Source organism: Aphis gossypii, chromosome 3 (genome assembly GCF_020184175.1).
Source record: "Aphis gossypii isolate Hap1 chromosome 3, ASM2018417v2, whole genome shotgun sequence".
Classification (NCBI taxonomy): domain Eukaryota; kingdom Metazoa; phylum Arthropoda; class Insecta; order Hemiptera; family Aphididae; genus Aphis; species Aphis gossypii.
In genome coordinates, this window is record NC_065532.1 from 17237796 (window position 1) to 17258738 (window position 20943).

Here is a 20943-nt window from a genome sequence, read left to right on the forward strand (position 1 = left end):
TTTGTTTTAAGGGAAAACCTAACATATTTGTGTGGCTCAACATTATGAAGCAAATTACACTAATATATTTTATTGTAAAATAAGAAGTATTCATAGGTGCTCCGGAAAAATTGAAAGACTACAAACAAAAGTCGTGAAGCAATCGACAATGCAATTATTAAAATGCAAAACGGAGACATTTCTAGATACGTACGTAATTACAAAAAGTAAAATAATTTTTCATATAATGTTTAATTTGTTTTTCTTTTAGGAAAATGGTATCTGCACGTCTTTGGAGGAAAACGGACCAGTCCGAATTTCGATTCCATATAGTATCCAACCAAAATCGTACGTATTTAATATAAACCGTATATACGTTCGATATTATTTCCGAATCGTCGCGCGCTTATAATATATCCGCCCCCAACATTAACCGACGTTTGTTTTAGAGGATTATATTAAATTATTATTACTCGATAGAGTGGAAAAATATTTTCGATAAATATAAAATAAAATATAATATTATTAATAAATCTTCGTAATCTTAATTATTATTATTATGATCGGACGACGCCGAAGTCGCTGCACACGGTATGTACGAGGCGGCGGCGGCGTTCGGTCGGTCGGCCGGCGATAGGCCGTGACGTGTGGACACCACACGCGCGCGCCGCGACGTTAAAGCACACGCGTACTCGCGCCCCGACCGGTCCGCCGTCGCCGGCAGTCGCGTCGTCGTGTGTCGCCGCCGCCACTGACGCGCCGCCGCGTACTATATGGTATATTTGAATAATAATAATATAACGCCACTCCGTACGCACACGCCACGGACACTCGCGCGTTCGTCGTCCGCGCTGACGACACGCGGTGATTTGATCGTCGCTTGCTGCCTACACACTTCGCCGCCGCCGGAGACGCGATACTGTCCTCTAATCACGTACTCGTGTGATATTAATTATGTGTGTATAATATTTTAATAAAACAATATATTATATTATTAAGTTTGCGCGCACGATATTCGTCCGTCGTCGTCGTCCGTGTTCGCCCGCGTAACGCGCGTCCATCACAACGCAATATTTTTAAATCGTTCGGTTTTCCTACGTCCCCCCCACATTCTATTCCCGCTGGACCGGCTGTCATCCAACCCCCTCCCCCCATATCCGTAACCCCAGACCGAGCCGCGTGTCATACACGCATCGTATATATTACATAATAATATGTTTCCTTAAAATGTTGGACAGGTAAGTGGTGATGTGTGTGACACATATTTTTCTGAATATTTTAATAATATTATATATTAGGTATGTTATATTTATATTTATATATTTTGTTTGAAATCTATATTCATATATATACTGATAATGAGCGCACGACGATTAGACGTAGACTCTAGTACTCTACATTGTAGAGGGACGACGAAGAGAAAATAATTTACGCGAAGACACGAGACAGGGGGTTACTACCCATTAGTAGATATTATTATATTGTAGTGTAATATAATTTTATTTTTTTTTCTCGAGAAGTTCTTTGTAATTATATTATGATACCTATTATACGTTTGTCACGGAGTCACTTAGCCAATTTCTTTTTCGCCATCTATTGGTGTCGCAGGAATAATTACCGAGGGAGGATATTTGGGAAATTACAACATTTTTTCACCACGTTTTATTGTAATAACAATGGTTCGCTAGTTTTTTGTGTGTGAGGATAAATGGGTCGTTGTGCAAATTTAGGTTAGGTCAGAATAGATACATACTCGTATACTATGGTCATCCAGCAATTAATCATAAAGTAATTGTCTGAAATGCTTCCAATAGGTATGTCGAATGGTTTTGCTTGGTTACAGATTTCAATACTACTGAATAAATGTATATATGTATATATAAGCGTATATACATTTTTACCTGCGATGAGATACCTACTTATACAGTTACAATGTGTTATAATATGATTTAGATGATATATTTTGTAGGGACGGACCCGCGGTTTGTCATTGTTTTTCTATTTTTTCAACTTTCAACTTTTCAAATCTCAATTTATCAATGTACCTATGTCAATGTCATATGGACATTGTAAGGTATTGCTTTATACATTATAATGTTATAGAAACTTATTTTATTTTACACGAATAACTTATGTAATATATAATATATTATAATGCATTTTTTTTTTTTGAATAATCGAAGAAAAGAAATAAATTATTTTATACATTTTATAATTCAACAATGGTCATAATTTTTCTTTATGATATGTAGGTAAAATCTAACCAATTTCATATTTGTGTAGTTTTTTTAAGTAAAGTTATAAGATGTCATAATAATATTATAATAATAATGCTAGGTAAATAATTGTTACTATTGAATGTTGATTCCGTTTAAATTTATGATTTAATTGAATGTTGAGTTTTTACAAACCGTATTGTTTACTCTCATATTCATTGATCAAAATAATATACTGATAACAAAAATAATAACTTAAGAATTTTTGGTTTTTGTGGGTAGTATTTTAATTGTTATGAATTACTTTTTAATGAGATTTTAATTAAAAAATATAATAATAAACTTGTCAACAGACTTCTGATTGTACTAGACAAGTCTTTTAATGCTGTTTTAAGATAAAAATAAATTAGTAATTGCTTACGTAACTTGAATAATAATAATGACTTAACACGAGTTTTTATTGACATTATAAAATTATATAGGAAGTACATGGCAAATAATTTAATTAAATATATATATATATATAAACGTGTAACAACTATAAATTAATAAGTAATAAATAAGTAAACTACTCATTCAATAGCATGTATGTACTAAACATAGATTTTATATGAGATTATACTTTATTATTACTTATTGTAATATTGTAAATAACTATAAAAGTAAGCACAAAAAATAATTAAGTCTTCAGTAATGCACTAATGCATAATAATATTATATGTGTGTACATTTTTTTAATACAATTTTACAATTAATTAAAATTGTATTTTTCATTAAAAAAAAACTTACTACCCGGCTATCAGCAGTCTTACGTATTTCCAAATCAGATTGTGTTTATAACTTGGGTAAACATCGATTAGGGATTATGTATATCAAAGGATTTGTTTCAAATATGTAAATTACCTTCGTTAATCTTATCTGTATGTATTGATCAATAGAAATGATGGTAATTTTATAAGATTGCTACAAAACTTCCAATAACGCGTCATTCTTTAAACAGTTTAAACGCACAGTATAAATTAAAATATTAAACGATATATTATGCACCATATTATAGTACATTGGCTATAAATATTAAATATAATATACACATAGTACTTATTCATAAGTAACTAATAATAATACATATTTTTCAAATTTTTAATGATGTCTGTATTGTATTATAATTATTTATATAATATTATAATATTTTCCAGATGTCATATTATGCTCTAATAGTACTTTTTAATTTTAGAACAATACGTTGACAAAGTACATACAGAGTACAAAACAACTTACTTTAACTAACTGAAATGTAATCTTGGAGGGCATATAACTATTGAATTATATGAAATTACCAAAATAAAACAATGCGTTCAGTAATTTATAAATACCATATTATATTATATTGAATACTATAATAATTATTTTAGTTGTTATTTACCATAATGTTGCTTATGTCGGTATGCGATTTGATCGGTAATAAGCTTAATTTCTAAAAAGTATTCGTAGATTTCTTAGAAATTCCTGGACAAATAAATTAGTTTTAAAACACAGTATAAATAAATTGAATATACTTGTACTTAAATACGTACTTGTTTGTACCTGTTATATAAATATGACACATTTTTCTTATTTTATTTAACACGATTAGAATCTTTAAACACAGTTTTATTTAAATTGGACATTTTCCAATGATAACAAGTATTAATCGTGTAAAAAATCAACTATAATATCTTACTGCCGGGTAAAAAAAATATACGAATTTTATAATACGTTATATAAATTCATATTATTTTACGTTATGCTATATTTAATTATATGCTCTTGTCTTGCTGGGTACCTACTGATAAAATGTAATGACAAAAATAAACAGAAACCCCTCAATCTTTATTATATTTTATTATTATTGTTTGAAATTGTTATACAATTATAATTAAATAACGATGACCTAATAAAAAAATAGTATTAATAAAAGGAATTAAATATTCTTTGATCATAAAATATATTATTTATTTTGTATTATAACAAAACAATTATATAAATTGTAATGTTTTTGAGTCTTATAATATACAATTTTGAAATATTGAAAAAGCATTAACCATGCCTGTTAGTGCATTTATTGAAAAACTGTCAATACGATCTAAAATAATATTATATTATATTTGTATATCTATAGACCTTTACAACTAATGACTTGAATGATCCCACAAAAAATGGCATCATATTTTTCTTTATTTTTTTTTTTTACAAAAAGTATTCATAATACCTATCCCAGTAAGCTAGCTTAACTTGTTTTACAATACATATAAAATAAAGATGTATTATTTATTTAAAATTGTTTTGTAAAATAAGTGAAGTAAGTACTAAAAGAGACTTAATTATTCATACATTTATATAATATAATTGATTTAATATAGATAAGTACAAATATAATAAATTATTAATGAGGTAGTATTTTTTACTTTAGTATAATATATAATTAACTTAATATATTAATTTTATATTACAAATAATTACGTGTTTTATTTACAAGAACGTACGATTTAATATTTATTTAATTATTTTCAATCATGAAGTATTATAATTTTTTTTAAAAAGTAGAATTTATTCATTTTATTATAATACCCGTAATATTTATTTGACACAGTTATTTTAGACTACAATTTAAATAAATAGGTTTAGTTTATTATTTTTTTTTTCTCAACCACATTCATTCTTATTAAATTAATGCATTTAAATAAAAGTATATAAATGGAAAACGTCATTAAGCTCAAGTATTAAAAATAATTCTAAATATATAGACTTGCTATTTGCTTAAGTGTTTATTGTACTTAAGGAAATATTTTAAATATATTTTATTAGTATGTCCTGTTTTTTTTTTTTTTTTTTTTGAAAGTAGTTAATGTACAATTTTTTTTTTGTTTTTATAAAAATAACGAATCCTTAATAACTCAAATATTCGATTATCTCCGGATATAAAAATATTAGGTATAGATGTTTTATACACTTATACACCTTTATTTGCCAATACAATTATTTTTTTAATCTGTATGCATTTGTTATAACATATCAATTATATACTGTACATATTTTAAAATGATTTATGTAAATTGTTTAATTATTTATGTTCACATTTTTTTACCATATAGTAATAATAACATAAAATAATAATAAATTATAATTATATAATTTATATTATACATATTTTATTATATTATTTTAAAATTTTAAGAAAATTTATACTTCACATTTTTAACGTATTAAACCCTTAAAGTAGTTAGTATAATATTTAAAATGTTTTTTAATACGTAGTTTTAAAAAGCAAAATCAACTGGACGTAGTAAAAAAAAGCTATAGAAAAGTTTAAAAACCACGAATTCAGTATTTATGTTTCGATTAGATTATTTTAGTATTTATTAATAATTAAACTAATTTAGTTGCATTACAATAGGATTACTCAAAATATTTATGATAAATTTTAGACTATTAGATATAATATTTAATTAAATTAAATATATTTTTCTTAGTACTTTTTTTTTTTTTTATCGAGATCTTGGTAGTAATCCAATTTTTAATCAATTGTAAAGTTTTAATTTAATTGCTGCTTCTAAATTATTCAATAAAATGTCATATTGAAATATTAAAGAAATATTATTTAATCTTCTTTATTGGGTTATGTATTTTAAATCACCAAAATTAAAAAAAAGTTCATGTAAAAATATTCTTACCAGTTTCATAAATTAATTCTTCTTGTTGTATGACACTTTGAGTATTAAATTTTTCGGTTTTGAGTGATTCGAGTTTTGTAGGTAATACTAATAACATTATTCTTTTAGTTTGAAATAAGAGACATAGTAAAAATTAATCCGGTTGTAGATAAGTAAAAAAAAGCATTTTATAAACTCGGGAATTTGGTGACATATTGTCGTATTTGAATTTAAATTTAAAAATAGCTTGGTTAACTCAAAATTTCATATCATTAGTGGTTGTTTCTATATAAAATATACTTTTCAGTTTCTTCGTGATGCTTTTCGTTATTTTATTTAAAACATTAGGCAAATTATCTCTTTAAAGTTAAGTTTATGCTTTCAACTTATTACAGGGGTTCCACATGAAAAACTTTTTGAGCTTTTTTACTACTCTAAAATGTATAAAATTCAAAATTAATAAAGAAAAAAAGAAAAATCTCAAATCTTTAAGTATTAAATAAATAAAATAATATAAAAACTATACATTTTAATCAAAAAAACCGGATTTTATTATAACTATTATTTTTTTGTGTTATTTCGGAGTAAAAATAAACTATATTATTGAATAAAATTACTTAATTAAATAAAATACCATTATATTTAAAACATGATAATTAGTAATTTCTACCTAATTCATTTTTAATTTTAGTAGAATCTTAAAAGATAATTAAACTGCAATAGTACATATTGTACAACAATCTTATTGCTTATTAATAGTTATTAAATTTCGTTTTATTTCATAAAATTTTACTTTATATATATAAATATTCTAAATTATATTATAAATAATTAAATATATTATGAACATTTAACTAATAATATTATTAATTAACAATTAGTGTTATGTTTCAGAGAAATTATTCACACATGTCTAACTAAAATTATAAAAGGTCACTGAAACAACAACACTAGATATTAACACTAAATGAAAGAGAAATTTTAACGCTTTCTGGAGTTGATCTTTTTCAAAACAATGTAATAATAAGGATTACACAAGAATGAATCATGTGTACAGATAAGACAACGCTTAAGTTATAATACAATTGACTGCCTCTTAATGAAACTCCCAAGTATTAAAAAGCTGTTTCTTGTATATAATATTTTTGCAGTTTGCATTTGATAATTTTAATTACTTTTAAATAATATAATTTAAAGTGACAAATTTCAATCTTCATAAAATTAAAATTATAAATTGTAATAACTTATAATATTTCGGAATTGAAGTGAAATCAAGAACCCTACAAAAACCTACAATTTTTTTTTTTAAATGTATTTTATAATGAGATTTCGGATAAGATATGCCACAAAATCCATATAGATTAAAACAAGATCAATACAGGTTTCTATTAAGTATTTACAATTTTTTTTTTTAAATATGATATAATATTAATATCAAGTGTGTGTGTGAATATTAAAGAGTGATTTGTACATTTTTCTTCATTATTCTTTAATAAAACTATATTTAGGTACCCAAGTGTGCTATGTGAATTGGAACAAAATTGGTTATTTAAATGAAAAATAATTACTTTAATTATGGTAAAATAATTTTAAATATATTATTTTTAGGAACTTCTCACCAGTATATATTTATTATTATTTACTATTCATAATAAAATTTTCAGTATATTTAGACAAACTTTATGTTTAAAATAATTTTAGATTATAATTTATTAAATAAATTGTATAGACGATTTTTTTGGTATAAAAAGACCAACTTCCGTAAAAGTAGTATACATGTGAATTCTGAATATCTACTATAGCAAATCAAATTTTTCACTTTCGAAAAAAATAAATAAAAATTTTTTCTGAAAAAGTTTAATTTTGAAAAAAAAAAATATAAAAAAATATGATTGAGTAATTACCGTAAAAATGATAATCCAGAGTTAATGCTTGATTTGTACTTCAATTATAAAATATAATTTATTTATATTTATCTATTTAATATCTTCATTAACGTTTGAGATCTTAGGGGTGAAAATTATAATATAGCATTCTTAGTTCAAACACAATTTCAACTGAAAAAAGTTAATTAATTTATATTAATGATTAATCTTAATTTATTTAGTTATAACTTTGTCGAAACAAAATTTTACTGAATAAATTTAAGTAATGAATGTTTTGTAACCATTTACTGAAGTAATACCCGCTGTGACTTATCCATTGTCCTTTGTGATATTCTTTATACTAAAATGTTCCATGTTTTACTTTTACTAATACATTATTCAATCTCTATGAATACAAATTTGATGCATAAAAATAATTAAACAAAGACTACAAATTTTATCATATTATTTTATCATTTTTAGTTAATTCGTTCAGAATCATTTTGAGAATACAGAAATTGTCACTTTCAAAAATATTCTTATTCAAAATATTAATACATCATTCTGCTCGACGAAAATAATAATTTTATTTTAGAAATTTAATTTAAAAAATAATCAATGTAGGTTGTTATATGAAATCATATTCCTTACTAACACGTCCCAATCGTACCATAAACATTATAAGTTTCTCTGAATGCATTCAAGTTATAATACAATTTGTATTTAATCATATTATATATATATATTATGTGTATTTATGTACTTACTTCGTACATAATAATAGTATATATTTATTTATTTATATGAATGCCTGCGAGGGCACAAGTACAGTATTAACATTAAATTTATAATAAAAGACTTAAACTATACAGAAAATGGCAAATTAATGAAACATTAATAATTATATAATAATTTTAAAGAGTAAGTATTTAATGATGGACACAATCATAACACTAATGAACAATTCGCCGATATAGGTATTCAATCATATGTCGACAACTTATTAAGGGCAGTTAGCTTATCAAATGTAATAAACTCTTACGTATGAAACAAATCAAAGTAGGTATTTTAATTCATTACATCATTTTCGGAAATACGAGCCAGAGATTATTATAACGACCATCTATAAATGATGATATGTTTAAAATAGAAATCGTATACGAAATGGAGATCCACTACCCAACCTAATTGTGCGTAGTCGCAGCACAGGTGATTATTGGGCCAACCTATAAATATTTTTGAAGAATGGCCATTGGCGGTTTTTAACAAAACTGGATAATATAATAACTGCTGGTAACGGCGGTGACAGTGACCACGACCGCTATAAAATCATATGATATATAGCGGTTCGTCTACAACTGGAATGTGCGGAAAAATCTTCGGAATCCGACGATAGCGTTTTATTCGAATTGAGTATATTAAATTTCGGATGGTTGTATACAGCCCTAACGCACAGCCCACACTGTCCATCGCATTTTATACGCACGCGGCGCGCCCTCGCCGAAAACTATAATAAACGGTAAATTATATATGTCAGTTCAATTTGTATCCGAAAATATATATATTATAGGTGAACCATATACCTTTAACTATAACTATAATGCTACGTTGGATGACAATAATATTCCCGCGGGAAGAGCATACTCACGTCCATTCGCACATCTAAGCTTCATCAACAGTCCAATTTCCTTTACTAATAATATCTGTCTCTAGAAATCTGCGTCCGAAAATTTGACAATATTCGTTTTACAAACTTACCGCCACACACACACACACACACACACACACACACACACACACACACACACACACACACACACACACACACACACACACACACACACACACTGATGGCACATAACACATTACGTGTAATATCATTCGTGCAGCGAGTAAACATATTATATACCTATTTACGAGGTACCTACCAGCTTGCATGCGTTTACAGTTTGTTCGTTGGAAGTATACACTCAAATACATTATTTACACTATAATAATATGAAAACATAATAAAATATTATGGAATCAAAATTCGAAAATACCGTTCAGATTTGTATATGGATATAAAGTTGTAACGATTATTACAAAGTACTTGTTGTGATGTTAATCGTGATTATTACAATACGCGTGACCCATATTAATCGCGATTTATGTACGCTTGGTTAGTATGAAAATAATTACGAAGCCCACAAATCAAAATTTTATCATTTATGGTTAATAACTGAAACTCGCATTATAATGATTATTGTTTTAGTACTCACATGTTGTAGTGGTACAAATCAACCCGTGTGAATATGCCATATGCTCTTCTCAATTTGATATATTCGGTTATCTAAACTTATCGTTTTGAGTACATAATATTATACATTTTAAAAAGTAAATTCAATGTAGTGTATTTAAATATATTGGTACTACTTCTGTCTAAAATTAAAAAAAAAAAAAATCTAAAGAAATCATAACTTTTAATGATGTACCTTTATATGCTGAAAATATTGTATTTTGAAAATACCGTATTATAGATTCACAATTAAAAAACTTAGTTTTTAAATTTCCAAAGCAATTTTTTTAAATAATTATATGCGTAAATAAGTATAAATTATATGATTTCAAATTAATTATAAATGTTAAATAGGCTGGTAACTCAAAACTATACTATGATAGCAGACGTTCATTGAACTTACTATACTATGGCTCGTATAAAGGCATATTTAAATATTTTGCCGCTGACAATGATTAAAGAAAATGATAATGGCACAAAGCGGTTTAAGTTACAGCTAAGGTTATATCCTGAACGTTAAATATACTATACTATACATTATATATTTCTTGAAGAGACACATACATTTATCAAAAACTAATACCGTGGATGAAGTTATTATAAAATTGAATATTATTAAACATTTTAAATGAAGTAGAATTTGTATTCAGTAACGTATTCACATAATTTTATAACTGAGTATTATCGTAAGTATCCACAATCAAATATTTAAATACAATTGAATAAAAATTGCGGTTAATCTAAAAAAGTAAATGATGAGATGGAAAACAATAAAGTACATGACGTAGCGATTCACTCCAGGTAAGAAGATTCAAGTTACAGTAGGTCATCTCAAAATTTCGTCAAAAAATAACTTGAATCAAATAAATAATAAAAGGCAGAAAAGGCAGGGTAGAAATCGGTATAAGAATTTTATATTTTCTATATATAATAAGATAGTAAAATATCAAATATTTATGTACAATATGCTCTATTCCAAGGAAAAATCAAAAGAAACACCAACAAATTTTTATACTGTTGGATATTTTAATATTTTATGTTGAGATGGTTTTTTAGAACGAATAACTTTAAAAAATACAAATAATATTCATACTAGAAAAATAAAATAAATGATGAATACAATTTTGAAAATTTATAGAAAATAAAGGAAAAGTGCATTTTGTTCAGAGCGCGGGTCATTTATAGTTAGGTACTATAATATGCAATACTTACTAATCAGTATTTGAAATAAACCAAAAATCAATTCAAATAATTTAAGACAAAAAACTGTTAAAAATAGTTTAGTGATTTTTTTTTTGTCTTAAGAAAAATACTAAACATGACCTTATCATACAGATTAAAAAACAAAAAATAATTCTATTACGTATTAGGATGTTCTTATAGTAAAAGTAAAATATATTATAATATATATAATATAATTATTTATTTATTTTATCCATCAACATAAATTTTATGGTTATGGATAAATACAAGTATTTTGATATTTTAATTATAATAAATTTTTAACAAAAATGACCCATTAAAATGATATTATTTTGAATATTTAACTTTTTGAAAAAAAATTTTATCATTATAATTTTACAAATGTTGTTTTTATTTTTTAATTTTATACTCTTAAGCAGAATATTTTTATTGGAGTATTTTGAAAAGTTAATCGAATTTCGAATAAATAGTTAATTAATATTATAAGTTTAGAAATTAAAATTTAAGTTTCGATGAACTGAGTAGATTGCACTGAGGTATTCTCCAGAGTGTTAGTTCATTACCTACTTTGATCATTAGAATAATAAATACTCATAAAGTTTTATCATTTATTTACCCATTCGAAATACTCCAAAAAATATTTTCTGTTTCTCGCAGTATGAAATGTCACACATATTATTTTCCACGTAAGATTTTATAGTTATAGTATAGTTGCTACGTTATTATTTTATAATCACTGATTACTGATTTAATCAGTATTTCTAAGTTATTTGTTGTTCGCAAGCATTAGTAAAATTACTAACTTTCTCGATAATACTACCTTCTACGTATTGTCTAAAACCATAGCTATTACTACGTTTTTAGAACCATAAGTCATCCTGAACAATGAGTAATAATAATAATAATTAAATAATAGAAATACTTAGATTGTTGAGTTTATATGTTTGAATTAAATACGTTAATAATAGTTATTAGGTACTCTTTGAGAAATTTTTTTCTTTATGTTTAATTTTATATTTATGAGTCTATCATACATTTCAAAAAAATATTAGGTATTAATACTCTATTAAATAATATTCAACCTAGAGCGAACTAAAAGTCTCGTAGTATTCAATCAAAACGTTTTTTAACTAAAAAGAACACGATGTCATACATTGAAAATATAAACATATTTAAATTTAAGTACCTGCTACTTGATTCCATATCGCTTCACAATATCATAATTTAAGATATTAAATATTTAAATTTACCTCTATATTCTGTACACAAAATAAAGCTTACACATTGTGCGTTGACGGACCGTAAACCATGAAATATGTTTGTAAGCATTCAACCAAGTAAATAAAATACATATACTAAATAATAATAAAATATTACATTACTTTCCAATATTAAATGTTTAATGTATATTAAAAGTATTATAGTTAAAATTGTATAGCTATAAACTTACGCACAAGGGTAGTAACACATTGCATATACTCCGTGACTTCAACCAAGGGGTTCATTTACTTCAACTCGACGATCCTCCACCTCGAACTCAGAATTTATAAATATATATTATCTATATAGTTGTGTATGATGATATGATCTAGGTGATACTAAAATACCAAAAAAACATTTTTCAAATAACATGAGTTATTATTGTTTAAAAAATTGCATTTATCAAAAGAAAATAAAGTAAGTCCAAATATATAATTAACTCGTATAATTATTCAATGAGTACCTATATACACTGATTAGCGTAAGATAATCATGTAACCTCCGTTTGAGTAAATGAGTAAATTATTCTTTGAAAATCGATAAAATTAACATATAATATTATTTTAAACGTGATCGATAGTAACATAAGTAATGTTATACTTAAATATTGAAATCATGAAAATAATTTATGGATGCTGTTTGAATTTTGAACACAATAAAAATCGATAAGTATCATAACTAGCATACCATAATGAACCAAGTCAAAATATTTTTAATTTACGATTTTCATTTAGTTATTCTGTTATTACTGTTGTGTATCGGTTAATCGTTGAAATTGAAAAATATTAATTTGGGATTTCATAAATTTAAGAGTTTTCAAACTTTTCTGAACACTTGAAAAATATATATACCTACCTGTATAGTGTCAATATGGAATCGAAACCTGACCACGAAAACGATCGATACGGGGAATGTAAAATAGCTGATCGTTATATTACGAAGTCATCAAATCGTTCGACAAATGATATATAGTAGAGGCAGTCCCAGTCATTATAGTCATTAGCGCCGCAGTCGATGCACTCAATAGAATTTGCGTTAAGTAAATGGCCAACTACGGAGCCTTTTCGTTGCGCCTTGATTGTCAAACACGGAGGGAGTGTAGTATTTGTATAAATTAAATAGCGAAGACAATATATTATTATTGGTATATACCTACTTCATTACAAATACGGTATAAACGTCCATCGTCGTATCTAATAATTACAGTTGAAAATCGTTACGTTCGTACACACTTTCGGGGGTCCGACCACTCAACACCACCGCGAGAATACATATTAAAGGTGTACGTTCGTTGCTGACGTCAATTCGGTCACCCACGCATTAGGGATTTACTATCTTCGATGATTAATTCATTTCATATATATGCAATACATTTCTTTACAGCCTGCAAATTTGGTCGTGCCCGGCTATTCCTTACTGAATTATTTAACTTTCGTACTCACTGCAAACGAGAAATGTGCGATCAATTATTATATTTAACTGTTTTACATTTTTTATCATTTATCAACTCTAATAATATATAATATATTAAATTACTAAACAAAACGATTAATAAGACTATTGCTTTTTAGATATGATGACATTTTAGGACATGAATTGAATTAATAGATAATATTTATTCGTACGCTACATTATGAATTTTATCATTACGTGTGTAACCGATTGGAATTTACTTAAATTGAAATTGTTGACGTTAAAAACAAAAAAAAAAAAGTTACCCAAAGAATTTTTCCTTTTTTATTTTAAAAACGATTATAAGACTTCTGTATGTCCGCAGAAATATAATATAATAGAGTTTATGCATTTACCAATCAAAATATCAAGTATGGCATTTAAGTAGCAGCGATCCAAAATAATCTTATCGTTAAACAAAATGTAATGTCTTTGAAAAACACGTAAGCCAATTGTTTTTGAATTGGAGTATAAAATAATTCTAAGTATAATGAAAAATAAGAATTAGATTAATCATTATTTAGTTACTACAAAGATGAAAAAATAACTTTATATTCGAGGGGATTTGGATATATAAGTAGACATGAATAGATTTGCTTAATATGTGCTTTTAAGATATTGCAAAAGTCATGCTCTATATATTTTTTTTTATTAAAGTTAGTTTTCGTAGAAGTGGACTAAACCTTATGATGGCCCCGTCTAATTTTTTACGCCTTTGATTTTACAGTAAATAATATAATACCTTTGGGTTATATGCATGAACTTGATATTTGACGTGGAAGAAATGAAGAAATGTACATTTTGTGATGTTAGAGAATTGTATTTTCATATTCTAAATTGGACAAAACACAAAGAAAATGTACCTATTTTGTAGGTCTGTTTACATTTTTTAATATGACTACTGACCAAGTATATTATTATACATTATAGTGAATACCCGAAATTAGATCTTATAATTTAATATAAAAATCGTATTTCAATACTACACCTTGTAGGTGAAATTTATAATTAATGTAATGTATTAAATCTATAAAACGGTATACTACCTATACATTATATAATATATTGTATACAATTAACTTTTTTTTTTTCGTATAAATTAAGTCACCTACATTTTAGTTTTAAAACTTCAAAAGTAACAACATAACTTAAGGGAAAATGTACCTATAACTTAAAATAGATGTAAAAAAATAGCTATTTTGATGAAGAAATGATCGAAATATTTTTATTTTTGCGTATTACGTTAGTTTATTTTTTTTAATTATGTAGTTTTATTCAGTGTAATATAGCATTGTAAAATAGTATATTTAATAAGTGAATTAATACTTAAAATTCTGAAAATAATATTAAAATTCATTTAAAAGCAAAGCTTGTGATTTTTGCAAAATTACTTATGTAAATTATGATATGAGTTTGATATTTATATCGAGTAAGTCTAATAATTTATTAGTTAATTCCTTATTTAATTAATTAATTTTAGCGTGTTATTTACTTATATTAGCTATAACTGTATCTATAGAATTTATAATTTTTTTTATGTGTATTTAAAAGTTTAAAATCTCACCTTAAAAAAAAATCTTTTTTTTTCAATTCATTTAAAACTTGCTAACACTTGGGATATATTATTATGTAGGCTGTCTTTTTGAAAAAAATGTAAACCTCATAATTCTGAATTCCACAAATATTTACAATTATAAAAATTCTATTACACGCTGTAATTGTTCGTTTTCATCTTCAAAGGCACTGACAAGTTACAAGTGACCTGGCTGTTATACTTTTAAATACGAAAAAATAATAATTACTATTTCAGAAAATTGCAAGTACAAAGTATCTAATACAGTCACTAGCTCATACAGAACAAATATTTGGACTTAAAAAAAAATTGATATTACTTTAATTTAAACCAATTTGGTATATGATTTATAGAAGCATGTGTTACGTACCCTTTATCTTATGTGCTCTATCATACATCGGTCAATACTTCTTATAAAGTATAAATTGTCATTTAATATAAAATATAGTATTGAATATTTAGTAAAACATTTTTGTTTGTTTAATTTTATAATTTATGATTGAGTTGGGAAAAAATATTTCATACACGTGAATAAATATATACGTACTTATTATCAAAAGATTTTATTGAAATAAAAGTATATATTTAGAATTTAAAGTATTGATAAAATATAAAAATGTATATGTGTATACTTATTATTATAGGTATACCTCTTTACTTTTTAAATGTACAAAGAAAATTAAAAATACGAATACTCTTTTCAATATTGTTTTAAAAATAATCCATTATTGCAAGACGATTTTTGATTAAGGTAAATATTTGATACCGCTAACCTATATATTAAAAAATATATACTTACACTATTACATATATTATATATATAATGTTATGTACAATGTATATATATTTGTTTAATATATTTACTTTTCATGAGATTTAAAGTAAAATATTGCTACCACATTCAATAAAAATATTTAATTTCTCCTTAATAATTTAAGATTTATTTTAAGAACATTTAATGACGGTTTTTTAAATTTGTTAATTCAAGTCTGATCCGCAAACACAAATTTATTTTTATTCATTCTATATATATCTCTAAAGAATTATTATCAACATGTGACTCAAAAATAATTAATATTGAAATTATGTATGTACATACTGTACTGTAACATACTGTTCACGCTAAGAGATAGCATTAAATGTTTCAGCTGAATGACCTTGTATTGAAATATGGTTTTCGGAGAATGAAAAAGAGCACTGATATACTTTCAGACAAATTTCAAATTTTTACCCTATTGATACGGGCACGCTCAATACAACCTAATTTTTTAAAATGGTGATATTATTTTTTTATTAGAGCTGGTAGAGTATTTTTTTAAAAAAAATGTTTGTATAAAAGGTGTTTTATAATTACACGAAATTGGCAAATTAAATTTAACGTTGAAATTCAATATGTACAAATAGTCTTTTTTAATTAAATTTTTACTAATACTCGAAAATTTAAATAATACCTCCAATATTATTAAATAACTGTTTATAAACAATTAAAGCATAAATAAACACTAACTCTTTTCGTAATTTGAGAAAATACCTAGTAATTTAATGTTTGGAATCGTGTTTGGAACATCAAGGAAAAAATTTTGAACAATTTATTCGTTAGTAAAAATTAATAATTGTAAATATGTGAATAAATTTTGATTTAAAATTCATAGTGTGTATATTTTTATTGTTTTCATTACCTTTAATATTTAAATATCTTATTTTAAAAGTATGAATATCGAAAACGAGAGTAAACTACGAAAACAAATAAGTGTTTGTTTATGTCTAATCTGATATAATATACTATTATCTACACACAAAAAGTTAATATAACTCTTTAAAAGTAGACTTGAAAATTCATTAAGTCAGAATTTAATAATATTAAAAAAAAAAAAAAAAAAAAAAAAAATAGGATAAGCATAGGCTTGGTGAATCGTATATTATGATTTATGTCTAATGTTGAATATGAGTCAATGAGTTTTTTTTTATATTTTATTAAATCCATAAAGGAAGTCTAAGGAAAACCTGAAGTCATGATCAAGATTCAAAAATTTAAGCCGAATTGCCAAAATCCACAGTTAATTAACCATTTCATATACTATTAAAATTATACGGTCTAGTGGTTTATTATTAGTGATTTTGGTAATCTTTTTTATAAAAGGGTTTATCTCTTAAACTTAATATAATACAAATTATAAAGTTTTAAATACCTACGTTTTAAGAACTACAATTTTTCAATGGTCTCAAGACTTTAAATTAAAAATAAGTAAAAATGTTTTTAGCAGATATAATTTTAATTTTCTGTTCAAAGAATTAAGCTCATTTTCCAAAGAAAAACTAAGAAATTTCATATCATACAAATTAAGTTTTAAAAGGTGAACTTACTATTTATTTGAGCACTGTTCAGTTATTGTAGTAGTACCCACTATTATTTATATACCCAGATAGCTAATCTAACTTAATCACTGCTTCGAATGTTTTTCTACGTGACCATACACCTCCCACAGCAACCATAATACTGTTTGCTTTTTGACCAGACAATAAGAAAAATGTAAACGCAGGGCAATATAGAATATAATATATATTTATAAAAAAACCCCAAACGCGAGTTATAACGAATCTAATTATAGTTTTTTTTTGTATTTAAAAAATACACATCTATAGAAATAATAATTAAAAATATTTTAGAATTTTTTCAAACTGTGTATAAAACGTTGGCTATAAAGTCGAATATCCATAATGTAATTCCAATGTTTAATTCAATTAAATAATATACATTTTTAAATGTCTATAATAATTATAATAAAGTATGAACTGTTATCTTAATATATATAATATTAAATAAAATAAAAAGCGAGATCAAGACAAGTGGGTACCGTTCTGCTGTACATTAGGTTCCACATGGATTACTATTATATATTATAGAAGTTATAAATTCATATGTATTATTGTATACGAAAAACGATTCTGAATAAAGACGATTTTGTCAGCCTATAGGATATAATATACAAAATATATTACATTATTTTAAATAGAGTAGCGAAAAAGGTGGTTTATGTTTTAATGACCTGAGTACCCCAAAATTAAATCATGTACAGAAAATGCCAATTTATACAACTATATAGTAGATGTTTCTACGACTAGTAATTTTTAATTGATAAAAATCTAAAATTATTTGATAGTAAATCATTATTTTACAAGTGAATAAAAATTTAAACTAAGAATACAATTTTTTAATTGACCAACTTTTAAGTTCTTTATTAATTATTGTAACCTAAGCTTATGGAAAATCTTTTATTACATTTTCAACACTTAGCTACTTACACAAAATTTTTTTTTATAAATTATAACTTCAAAATAATTTGCAAATATTCATGATTTTGACGAATTTTCGTCAATATTTGAACTTCAAACGCTATTAAAAAAAAAAAGCGGGCAAGTGGGTACCGTTCTGCTGTACACTAGGGGGTGGGGTTGACCTCGGACTAGGGTAGGTTAAATTTGAATGCAATGATAGGTATCATTGTATACGAAAAACGATTCTGAACGAAGATGATTTGTCAGCCTAGGATATAATTTCCAGTGGTTGGTGAAAAAGGTGGTTTATATTTATGGCCTGAATACACCAAAATTCAAGTTCTTTTATAATTATTGTAAGCTAAACTTATGAAAAATCTTGTATTAAATTTTCTACTCTTAGCTACCTATACAAACATTTTTATGAATTATACCTACAAAATAATTTGCAAATATTCATAATTTTGACGAATTTTCGTCAAAATTTGAACTTCAAATGCTAATAAAAAAAAATTGTGCCTATGTATTCTTATAATTTTTTAATCACTATAAGAATAACATATGAGGAACTTTGTATAAAATTTTCAAGTATTTTGATAGGGCCAAAAAAATTTTATCGACCCTTCAAAAAATAATTTTCAGAAAAATTGAAAATTTCAGTTGTCTATAAATAGCTCAAAAAAACTCAAAATATTTTTAAAATTAAATCAAGTAAATAAAATGCCAATCTAAATAACTGGTAAAATTTTCAAGTATCTACGATTTATACTTTTTGAATTATAACAAATATCAAAAATCGTTTGAGGCTAAACCGTTATTTAACGCGGTTTTGTAAAAATTTAAATTTCAAACACTCATAAAAATTTTTTGTCTGAATCCGGTAGTTTTTTTTACAGATATTTGAAGAAAAATGTATGGAGAAGCTTGTACCAAATTTTCAAAACTTAGTTATAAAAGAAAAAAATTTTATGATTTTTCAACTTCAAAATTACATGCAAATTTTCACGTTTTCGACAGATTTCGTAAAAATTTGAACTATAAACTCTTATAAAAAAAAATTGTGACTAACAATTTTTAATTTTTTTTAGCTACAATAAAAACAACTCATAAGGAACCTTGTATTAAATTTTCAAAACTTTTTGGTCATCCAAAAATTTTTTATCGACACTTTAAAAAAAATCGAAAATTTCAGCGGTCTATAAATAACTCAAAAAAAGTCAAAATTTTTTGAAAATTTAACTATATACAGATACTACTGACATTAACATTTGGTGAAAATTTCAAGTATTTTCAGTGATTAGTTTTTGAATTACAACCATAAAAAAAAATCGATTTGGTTGAAAACTGGTTTTGCGTAAAAATTGGCGTTTTTCCGTCATTTTTTTTTGGTTTTTCTCGATTTTTTTGAAAACTGTTGGAAAATGTTAACTTTTTACCTCTATAATATGCACCAAGGATATTCACTTTTACATCGGAAACCACCCCCATAGTTTGCAATTAGAGCATTATTTCGACTAGTTATGCTGTACACAGACACAAAAAAAAACAAAAAAAAAAAAACACACATCATTGTAAAATCAATACATTCATCACTTCGTTCAGAATCTAAAATTTTGCCTACGTATTCTTATAATTTTTTAATAACTATAAGAATAACTTACGAAAAACTTTGTATTAAATTTTCAAGTATTTTTACTGCCAAACAAATGTTATTGATATTTATAAAAAAAAAGACAAAAATGAATATTTCAAACGCCTATAAATAACATTAAAATAACCAATTATTTTGGAAATGAATTTATGTACAGAAAATGCCTATCTAAAGAACTGGTGAAATTTTCAAGTATCTACGACTTATACTTTTTGAATAATAACAAATATTTAAAATCGTTCGAGGATAAATCGTTATCGTTACTCAATTTCGTTAAAATTTAAAATTCAAACGCTCCTAAGTCATAATATTTTTCTTATAACGACGCTTTAAGTTTTTTCTAAAGCTATTTGAAAGATAACTTATGGAAAACTTACTGTTGAATATTTTAACCTTAGATAAAAATACAAACATTTCTATAAATTTACGCAATTTTGACATATTTTTAATTTGAATATTAAATGCTTGTAAAAAAAGTCGTGACTAACGATTTTTGATCTT

The 20943-nt window shown here is 25.0% G+C and overlaps 1 protein-coding gene and 1 long non-coding RNA gene across 2 annotated transcripts in view; one reads left to right on the top strand and one right to left on the bottom strand.

The window, feature by feature from the left end:
* Nucleotides 1–510: 510 nt before the first annotated feature.
* The window catches only part of LOC114131015 (FMRFamide receptor-like), a 79687-nt gene continuing 59254 nt past the window's right edge, over nucleotides 511–20943 (top strand). The window contains exon 1 of the mRNA XM_027996138.2: nucleotides 511–1217. The gene's annotated coding sequence lies outside the window, so the exon portion shown is untranslated. The remainder of the gene's footprint in view (nucleotides 1218–20943) is intronic.
* On the bottom strand, nucleotides 12425–13824 carry LOC126550752 (uncharacterized). The gene is made up of 4 exons (XR_007604793.1): nucleotides 13647–13824; nucleotides 13346–13563; nucleotides 12681–12828; nucleotides 12425–12585 (listed from the first exon to the last, which is right to left on the bottom strand). It is a non-coding gene; the product is annotated as an uncharacterized LOC126550752 (long non-coding RNA).